Raw genomic sequence first — 9,892 nt, forward strand, 5'->3', positions numbered from 1 at the left:
GGACTGGACTGTAGCTGTTGATTCGTGTTTGGCATTTGCTAGTGGATTGGACTAAGACAAAGAAGATTGAAGTCTCCCCCAAAGAACGATTTCTAAACAGGTCCACTTCCCTCATATCCTGTTAACCTTTCTTTTCCACTGTCTTGGGTGGGAGGTGGGCTAGAGGGGAGGTTGAACCATTATCAAAGTAAGTGGAGAGGACGGTGCTTAGAAGCACTCAGGATGGTCCAGCGTTTGACATATCGTCTTAGGCCTTCCTACAATACAGCCTCTAACAAAACTAGGCTGTCTCAAACCCTGGCAACAGGATTGTTTACCTTTACACCAAGAAGGGTGGGAAAGCACCTAAATCTGCATGTGGCGAATGCCCAGGCAGACTGCGAGGGGTTCGTGCTGTGAGACCCAAAGTCCTTATGAGATTGTCTAAGACAAAGAGGCATGTCAGCAGGGCCCATGGTGGCTCCATGTGTGCCAAGTGTGTCCATGACAGGATCAAGCGGGCTTTCCTTATTGAGGAGCAGAAAATCATTGTGAAAGTGTTGAAGGCACAAGCACAGAGTCAGAAAGCAAAATAAAAGTGCAACTTTTTTAAGTAATAAAAATCAAGACTTGGGGGCTGGGGATTTAGCTCAGTGGTAGAGCGCTTACCTAGGAAGCGCAAGGCCCTGGGTTCGGTCCCCAGCTCTGAAAAAAAAAAAAAATCAAGACTTGGTCCAAAAAAAAAAGTAAGTGGAGAAAAAAAAAAAAAAACACACACACACACACCTACGCATATGTGGGGCAGTGGACCATGCCAGGAAACTTGGTAAGGTTGAGTGGGTTGGAAGCTCCGGAACCCAGAGAAGATGATAGGAGCTTCACCCGCTTCCAATCAGGCCTCTGTCACATGACCATACTCCCTACATAGGAACATGACCTCTGCTCAGGATCAGATCAGAACAGAGTTCTCCATTGCCAATGAGCTAGTGAGACAAAGGCATCTAGAGACCCTGAGAATTTAGCCAATAAGCTTCCCTTCACGGACACTCCTTCTGGTCTACCCTGAGGAGGTGGTATGCTCCCGTTTTCCACAATGAACAGTCAATAAGCAGTTTGGAATCAAGGACTGCCTCTTTCATCAAGAACCACTGTGGGGGGGCTGGAGAAATGGCTCAGCGGTTAAGAGCACCCGACTGCTCTTCCAGAGGTCATGAGTTCAATTCCCAGCAACCACATGGTGGCTCACAACCATCTGTAAAGAGATCTGATGCCCTCTTCTGGTGTATCTGAAGACAGCTACAGTGTACTTATATATAATAAATAAATCTTAAAAAAAAAAAAAAAAAAAAAAGAACCACTGTGGGGAGAAAGCCTTCATCTACAGAGCCCCACAACCTAAGTCTCCTGCAGAAGGCCCTCTCCGCATTCCCAGATAATCACTACTAAGCTAAAGACAAGCTGGGCCCAGCTCTGTTCCCAACTCCCCATGACCCAGCAGCATCTGGATGTCCAGGAAGAGGAACCCCTGACCCCAAGCTCTTGATCACAGCCTGTGGACCCACACCGCTCCATTCCTGACTCCTCTGCATGGTTTTCAGTGGAGACTGGACACCTGGGAGTCAGAGAACTCCACCTCTAGCCTCCCACATCTTAGGCTGCGTTTTCCCCACCCCGAGTGGTGTATTGGCGTTTCCCGAAAACCCAGCACCCAACAACGGACATAGGGTAAATGCAGCCTAGTGCCTTGCATTTCATCTGTCCAGCTGAGTTCCTATATATCAGTGGTGAGGCAGAACACAAACCACACACACACACACACACACACACACACACACACGTGTGTGTGTGGTGTATATATATGTAAATATATAAATATTTACACGTATATATAAAATTAGGGGGCAGTGAGATGGCTCAGTGGGCAAAAAAATACTTGTGAAACAAGCCTGAGGACCTGACTTCCCACACATACACAACTACCATCACCACCAATAATAATAAATTTTAAAAATTTAAATATCTGAGATTGACATGCAAGACTTGTGATTGAGCCCTCTGTAGGGCCTCTGATTGGTGGAACTGGAAATCATGCTGTGATTGGTGCAAATATAATCCTTCATTTGCATAACGCATCATCCATACCGCAGTTGTACCTGTACACCCCTTCTTCCTACTTAACTAGTCTATACAACTCACTTTTCTTTCGTTCTTGTTTTTTGTTTTGAGAAAAGGTCTCATGTAACCCAGGCTATCTTTAACTCCTGATTCTTCTGCCTCTCCCTAAGAGAGGTAGAGACGTGATTACATGTATGCATCATCATGCCTGTAAAGGTTTTTCCATAATAATCTTTCTTTGTCTGCACACTGTGATCATGGGTAGACACCAACAGGAAATAGCGTTGGGACAAACAGAAAAATCAGGGAGGTAGCTGAAGAATTGCACAGGGCAGCTAGAGTGGGCAGGGCAGGCAGAGATGGAGTAGGGGGAAGACAGAGGAGGATGGAGAGCCCCAAATGTAGGACTCCATCTCAGATTCTGAAAGAGTTCCAGGAAACTCCCGAGCCTTCCAGATTTCAATGCTCTAACACTAACTAGTGCTGGCTGCTCCTGCTACAAGCTGCTGTAGGAAACTCAAGGATGGCTAGCTGCTGGCTGCTGGGTACTAAGCCACTCAGAACCCAAATCTCCAACCTGACCAACCAGGGACCTCGAAGTCTCTGGCTTCAAAAGCCAGGAGTTGGGGCTGGGGATTTAGCTCAGTGGTAGAGCGCTTACCTAGGAAGCGCAAGGCCCTGGGTTCGGTCCCCAGCTCCGAAAAAAAGAACCAAAAAAAAAAAAAAAAGCCAGGAGTTATGTGTCCAGTTCTTGAGGCTTGGAGTTGAAAGCTCTGAGCCTGTCAGCCCACCTCGCAATTCAGTCAGAGACCAGCTTCGGAAAAATGGCTGTCAGGATTGAACTGTTATCAGGCCAAGAGTTTTACCTGCTGAGTCACCTGTTAACAGCCCTGTTTTCTTTCACTTTTGAAGCAGAATTTGTCTCTTTCCCCAGAGTTCTCTTCTTCACATGCTTATTTTCTTTTTTTTTTTTTCTCTTTTCTTTTTTTTCAGAGCTGGGGACTGAACCCAGGACCTTGCGCTTGCTAGGGAAGCGCTCTACCACTGAGCTAAATCCCCAACCCCCACATGCTTATTTTCTTAGTCCTTTTGATGTCCTTTCCTTTCATCCTAGTAAGAAGCCAAGAACTAGCTTCAGGCACAGAACTAGCTTCCAGGCACACATCCTCTCCAGGGGACTCCATCTCTGCCTGCCCTGCCCACTCTAGCCGCTCTGTGCAATTCTTCAGCTACCTCTCTGATTTTTCTGTTTGTCCCAATGCTATTTCCTGTTGGTGTCTACTCTACCCATGATCACAGTGTGCAGCCAAAGAAAGACTATTGGATCCTTAGCCTCCAGACACACCCCTACACTATGCAGCCTTCCCCTAATACCCTAAGCTTTCTATGCCCATCTATACCATCACGGCTAATACCTGCAGTACCCACTGACTCTGGGATAAAGCTCAGACTCCAGCCACTCGCCAAGCCTCCAGTTTCACCTCTCACTGTGGAGTCCAGTTCTCCAACCTCTACAGGATTCTGTCTGTCCGGTTCCTTGAGAAATGGCAGATTCTTTTAAGAGGAAACTGAATAAGTGACTTCCCTTTCAAAAGAGGTAAATATATTAGAGTGATCACGGGACAGACAGAGGGGTTGGTAGGTAAGATGGGCATTGCTGAAAAGGCAGCAAATAGCACTTGAGTACCCAGAAACAGAGAGAAATGGCTGCTCACAACAGAAAGGCCAGCTGGGTGTGCTCCAGAGGCAGAGGCAGGTGCACCTCTAAGAGTTCCAGACCACCCTGGTCTGCATAATGAGTTCTAGGACAGCCAGGGGTACACAGTGAGGCCCTGTGTCTTAGTCACTGTTCTCTTACTATGAAGAGACACCATGACCAAGGCGATGCTCATAAAAGAACGCATTTAATTGGGGGCTTTCGTTACAGTTTCAGAGGTTTAGTCCATGGTCATCGTGGCAGGGAACATGGTGGCGTGCAGGAAACACTGGGGCAGTAGCTGAGAGCTATATCCTGATCCATAGGTGGGGGTGGGGGGTGGGGGAGGGATGAGAGCATGAGCCTAGACCTAGTGTGTACTTTTGAAACCGCAAAGCCTACCCTCAGTGACACTCCCTCCGACAGGGCCACACCTACTTCAATAAGGCCACACCTCCTAATCCTTACAATCCTTTCAAACAGTACCACTCCCTGGTTCAAATATATGAGCCTAGGGTGGCCATTCTTAGGGCACCCCATTCTTATCCAAACCTCTGCACCTGTCTCAAAACCAAAAACAACGAAAGGAAAGACTAGTGCGGTTTGAGCCGAGAATGGGAAGAAGGCAGAAGGGGCTGTGAGTCTGAGCCCACAGAAGTCCCCTCCTCCATGTCTTCCCTCCACCCCACAGCACACACAGCTTCCATTTCTTTCCAACCGTCGCCCCTCAGTCTTATTGGACAGTCCTTGTCTTTTTATTTCCCTCTGCACAGACACACCTTTCTCTAAAGTACTCAGCCCCCTTTCTCTTCTGAGAAACTACCATGGAGCCAGGCTAGTCTTGAACTCACTAGATAGCTGAGGAAGACTGAACTAATTCTCTGTCCCTCACCTGGGATTACAGGCCTGTGTCCATGGCTGAGGACCCTGTCAGGGATTCATGCTTGTCACCTGAGCGACATCTTCAACTTCTGAGCCCTCCACTTTCAACTTCCTGCACAAAGCACAGTACTGCTTCTCCTTTAGAGGTACCTGGCCCTGTCAGCACAGTCTGCCCATGTTGGTGATGGTGCTACCAGCTATGGAGCAGCTCAAGTGAAAACGGCAGAATCGCCCTGGACATCTTGACTTTGATTTCCTTCCTCCCAGGAACCCAGGAAAACACTTGCCCTGTCTTGTCCTCGGGCCACGGAGAAATCTATTGTGGAATCACATTGGATGCCACCTCAACTCGAACCACTAAAATCCAAGGATGCCATTCCCAGACCACTTTGGTCCATGGAGCCTCTGAGTTGAAGGTATCTAGGGAACAATGGGGGCATATCTATGAGCATGCCACACTAGCAATACTTGCCTAAAAATGGTAAGAACCTCACACTTGATATTAACAGTTCAGTGTTTCTGAGCATGTTGCCACAGGCCTGTAATCCCAGCCCTTAAGGGATGAGAGCTGGAGGGTCAAAGGTCAAAGTTCAAGGAAATTCCTAGCTATACATGCAGGTCCAGGCCAATCTGGCCTATAGGAGACCAGAGGGAGAAGGAGAGGGAGAGGGAGAGAGAGAGGGAGAGAGAGAGACAGAGAGAGAGAGAGAGAGAGAGAGAGAGAGAGAGAGAGACTGAGAGAAAGAGACAGAGAGGGACAGAGAGAGACAGAGACACAGAGAGAGACAGAGAAAGACAGAGAGATACCACCCCCACCCACTGGATGTGAGTGAAAGACACCTAGAAGCCTGGGCACGGCTAAGGTGGAGAGATGGGAGAAAGAGAAGTAGAACGGTGTGTGCAAATGAAGAGAGGCACTGGTTTAGTGAGGAACTGCCTGAAGTGAGTACCCTGCACTGCCACCTGAGGCCACAGTGAGGTCCTAGACTGTGCTGCCACTAAGGACCTTGGCTGAGTCTGTGCCCCTGTAGCAAGTAGTCGTCTGTGCTGATGTCTGATGTCGTGGCCATGTAACTACCAAAGGCCATGCAGCCACCTCTGGTCTGGGCTGCTGCCTGGAACCATGTTGATGGCCCTCACTGCCTATAGCATGTGGGAGAGGAGAGCTTGGGAGAGCTGGGTCCAGCCTGGGCAGGGTGGGAGAGCTAGCACCACCCCTCAAGGGCCCCAGCACTCCCGTGAACTGGCCCTGCCCCTTCTCAGAAGCATTTCTGTAAGGCTGGCCCTGATGGCCTAAGCATGAGAGAGCTATCAGGCTGACCAAGTCAGCTACCAGCCTTTGAGTTCAGGGTTTTGAGTTGATGGACCTCATCTATGAACTGCTGGAGTGTGTGAAGGGGTTGGTCCTGCAGAATCAAAGCAGCAGGACCTCCATGACACAGGGCAACAGCAGGCTATCAGATTAGTCTCCGTGAGGATCCAGTATTGTTTGTGTAGCAAAAGCCAGAGGCCTCGAACCAGGCCAATGACTCACTGCAATGAACATTTGCAAATGAAACTGCTTAGGCAGAAGGATATACTGTGCGACACACCGTGACACACCGTGACACACAGCACCTTCCACAGCAAGATTTTGTTGGGGGGGGGGCTGGGGGAATTCTTTTGAGTGGGTTGCAAGTGCAGGGGCAGATATTCAGGGCGGGGGGATGAATGGGATTGGGGGGGGGTACATGATGTGAAATTCACAAAGAATCGATGAAAAGTTTAAAACAAACCAAAACATAGAAATGGCTCAAGTGGTAAAAGTGTTGACAGAACCACCTGAATTTAACCTCCGGGACCCACATGATAGGAGAGAACTGATTCCCACAACTAACTCCTGACCTTTACAAGTTACACTTTACACTCACAGGCGTGCTGTGATACACACGAACCCACCCCCACAAATAAGTAAACACTCTGAATAAACAGAGTACACTTGGATGTGATGGCAGACATGTAATCCCAGCACCTCAGAGGCAGAGGCGGAGGCAGGAGGATTGATGCAAGTTCAAGGCCAGTTTGGTCAATAGAACATATTTCAGACTGGCTGGTACCACCTAGTGAAATCCTATTTCAACAAAAGGGATGCATGCGTGTATTTAATATAAATATTACACATCGTAAGATCCTTCTAACAGAACTTAGTTGTCATGAATCCCCTTTCATGGAAGACTTTGTATGACATGACGGCACAGCCTTCATTCCCTCACACACCTCCTTGTCTTCTTGCCATCTCTCCTTCAGAGGCTGAAAGCCCCTGCTCCTCTCTGTAGCTCTGGATGCTGCCGGTTACCTGGGTATGGAATTAAATGTAGGATTCCCCCTTTTCCTCTGCCTCATGTCAGCTCAATGCTCAGCTCAGCCAAGGAACCTAGCAGGGAAGGGTAATCATTTTCAGCTTGCCCAACCCACCACAGTAGCTGCTCAGACACTTGCTTCTAACCACCCACCCCCTTCCTTTCCTCCCCTGCTTAAAATACTGGCAACTCCTTCCTTCTTCTTTTTTCAACCGCACAGTCTAAAAAGCAAAACAAAAACTAAAGCGCAGTCACTTCCTACTGTGCTTAAAATAACATCTTCGCCCAGGCCTTCGAGCAGCCCGGTCTGCCTTATCAGGGTTCCGGTCTCGCTTTCTCTCTATCTCCAGAACTCTGTCTTCCTTCAGCCCTCGGGTCACTAGAAGCGCTTCATCTTCTGGTTATTGTTCACTCCCTTTCAGCCTCCAGTCTCCTCCCTTTACTTGAATCTCTCCGTTTCTCCATTCAATTGTCTGTTTATCTCCACTCTTCCCTGCCCCCCTAAACCCACCCCGCCAGGATAAACCGCCCAAGACCAGGACCCCCTCTGACTTGTTCATGGCTGTGGCCCCTGAACATCACAGTCCCCCACGTATGGACTCTTGGGTGAATGAGAGAAAGCATGGCTCTTTCACAAGTCAGGCTCTGTCCTAAGCAATTTACCTGTACAGAATCCTCCGGGGATTTCGCTGCTGTTCATGGAGGCCAAGGTCACACAGCTAGGAAGGTTGTATTCAAACCAGCCTGCTCCTCTAAGAGGACAAGAGCATTACTGAAGGCTGCCGAGCTTTAGGGCAAACCCCCACACTGTGTGCATGAATGAATGAGTGGGCCGATGATACACATTTGCAGAATAGCCCACCGCAATAAGCAATCTTACTCACTCTAAGCAGCTCTACGGGATCTTCTGGGGTGGGGAGATCTGCTTTTGGAATTTGGAAAGGAGCGACACCTGCTAAAGGAGATCTGTACATTAAGTACTGGAATCAGAGGGCCTTGTGATTTTCTGTTCTGCACAGCGCTTCCAGCACCACTAGCTGCCCAGGCCTGGTGATGGGCGATGGGGGATGGGAGGTTGGGGGGCGGCACCCAGGGAATGTCGCATCCTGGTAGCTGTAGGCTCTCTCCAGGGTGGCTCTGCTATCTTGTGAGAGTCATATCTCTGGCTAGCTGCCATTCGCCTGGCAGCCCTAATGTCTTATCTCATTAATCATCCGGCTACACTCATCCAAGCTGGATCTCCGAATGAGACGTGTGCCGAAGGTGGAATAGCCTGGAGCTCTGGAGGGAATCGAACCCACTATAAGGGAGGCAGGGGAGGACCAGAAGAACCGTCTGAGGTCTGAGTGGATTCCTCTCAGCTGAGGAGGGCCCACTAAGAGAGGAAGGGAGGGCAGGGAAAAGAAGGGAAGGAGAAAAGGAATCGCGGCTGGGGGACAGGAGTAGAGGTGGAGGGTGTTGGTTTTCTATTGCAATTGAAATTTAGACTCCTCTGGTGCCCTGCCAGTTTCAGCGCACCTCCGCTCTCTGCCCTTCCTCCCCCACCCCCGACTAAGCTGACAGTCTAGGAAAGCAGGCAGGTTAGGGAGGTGATTTATTGCAGACTCTGCTTCTTCTAACACCAGACTCCCAGGCCTGGCTTCCCTCACCCTCGGCTGCCCCAGCACTTCCGGGTAGGAACCGTCTGGGAAAGTCTGAGCTTCTCCCCGCCTAGCTGCCACTTGTCTGATTTTCTTTCCATCCCAGCCTCTAGGGAGAGGAATTTGTGTTGTCACCCCCGCACCCGTCACCCCCAACCGGTCTGCTGAAAGTCAAGATGTAGGATTCTAGGACTTAGGCTCCCCAGAGATTTTTCTAGTCCACCCCTTGGATTTTGTTTGGCTTTTCAATGTAAACAATTAAAAAAATAATAATTGCCAACCTTAAACTGGAATAGATTGCATTTAAAAATTGTTTTTCTCAAGCCGGGTGGTGGTGGTGGAGCAAGCTTTTAATCCCTGCACTGGGGAAGCAGAGGCAGGAGGATCTCTCTGAGTTCGAGGCCAGGCTGGTCTACAGAGTGAGTTCCCGGTCAGCCAGGGCTACATAGAGAAATCCTGTCTCCAAACCAAAAACCAAGCCAAACCAAAATAAATAAAAATAAGTAAGTAAGTAAATAAATAAATAAATAAAATAGAAAACAAGCACAGAAAACAACCAGAAGTAACTGGATGCCCTGCTATGACCTAGCCTTGAAACCTACCTTGTTATTTCCACTTTCTTTGTTGGTCTCAATGGCTAACTAGCTGCTCAAATCCAACAGGGCCATCAGCACCTGCTCCTGAATTATTTTCATTAATTAGGCATTGGGTGGGTTGCACAGCACATTGCAAGCGTGGAGGTCAGAAGACAACTTCACTTCAGGGGTTATTCTCTCCTATCATGTGGTGCCTAGGGGTGGAACTGAAGATGTCTTTGTGGTAAACACTTTTCTCCACTGAGCTGTGTGTGTGTGTGTGTGTGTGTGTGTGTGTGTGTGTGTGTGAGAGAGAGAGAGACAGACAGACAGACAGACACACACACACACACACACACACACACTTTTGGCACACAGGTTTTAAAACTACTCCAGCACAATAAAAACTGAAAAAATCAAGTTTTCCTTCTACCCCATCCCTCTAGGGCCCAATTACACTCCGTAGCATCACACCCAAGCTATTCCTTATATGTCTTCTTAGAGAGAATCCACAGAGGCATGAGGATTATAGAAGCACAAACCATCTTCAAAGCATCTGTACTTTGGTCGTTCAACTCCTGTTCCATTTATCCAGAACCCAAATGCATTCGAGCAATGCTTTCCCTTGGATTCGATGTCTAGCTCTTACCACTGCTCTCTAAAGTG

At 48.7% G+C, this 9,892-nt stretch overlaps 1 pseudogene; it reads left to right on the plus strand.

The window, feature by feature from the left end:
- The first annotated feature begins 222 nt into the window (after positions 1 to 222).
- LOC108352075 (60S ribosomal protein L34 pseudogene) lies at positions 223 to 575 on the plus strand (annotated as a pseudogene).
- The last annotated feature ends 9,317 nt before the right edge of the window (positions 576 to 9,892 follow it).

Source organism: Rattus norvegicus, chromosome 10 (genome assembly GCF_021556685.1).
Source record: "Rattus norvegicus strain SHRSP/BbbUtx chromosome 10, alternate assembly SHRSP_T2T, whole genome shotgun sequence".
Classification (NCBI taxonomy): Eukaryota; Metazoa; Chordata; class Mammalia; order Rodentia; family Muridae; genus Rattus; species Rattus norvegicus.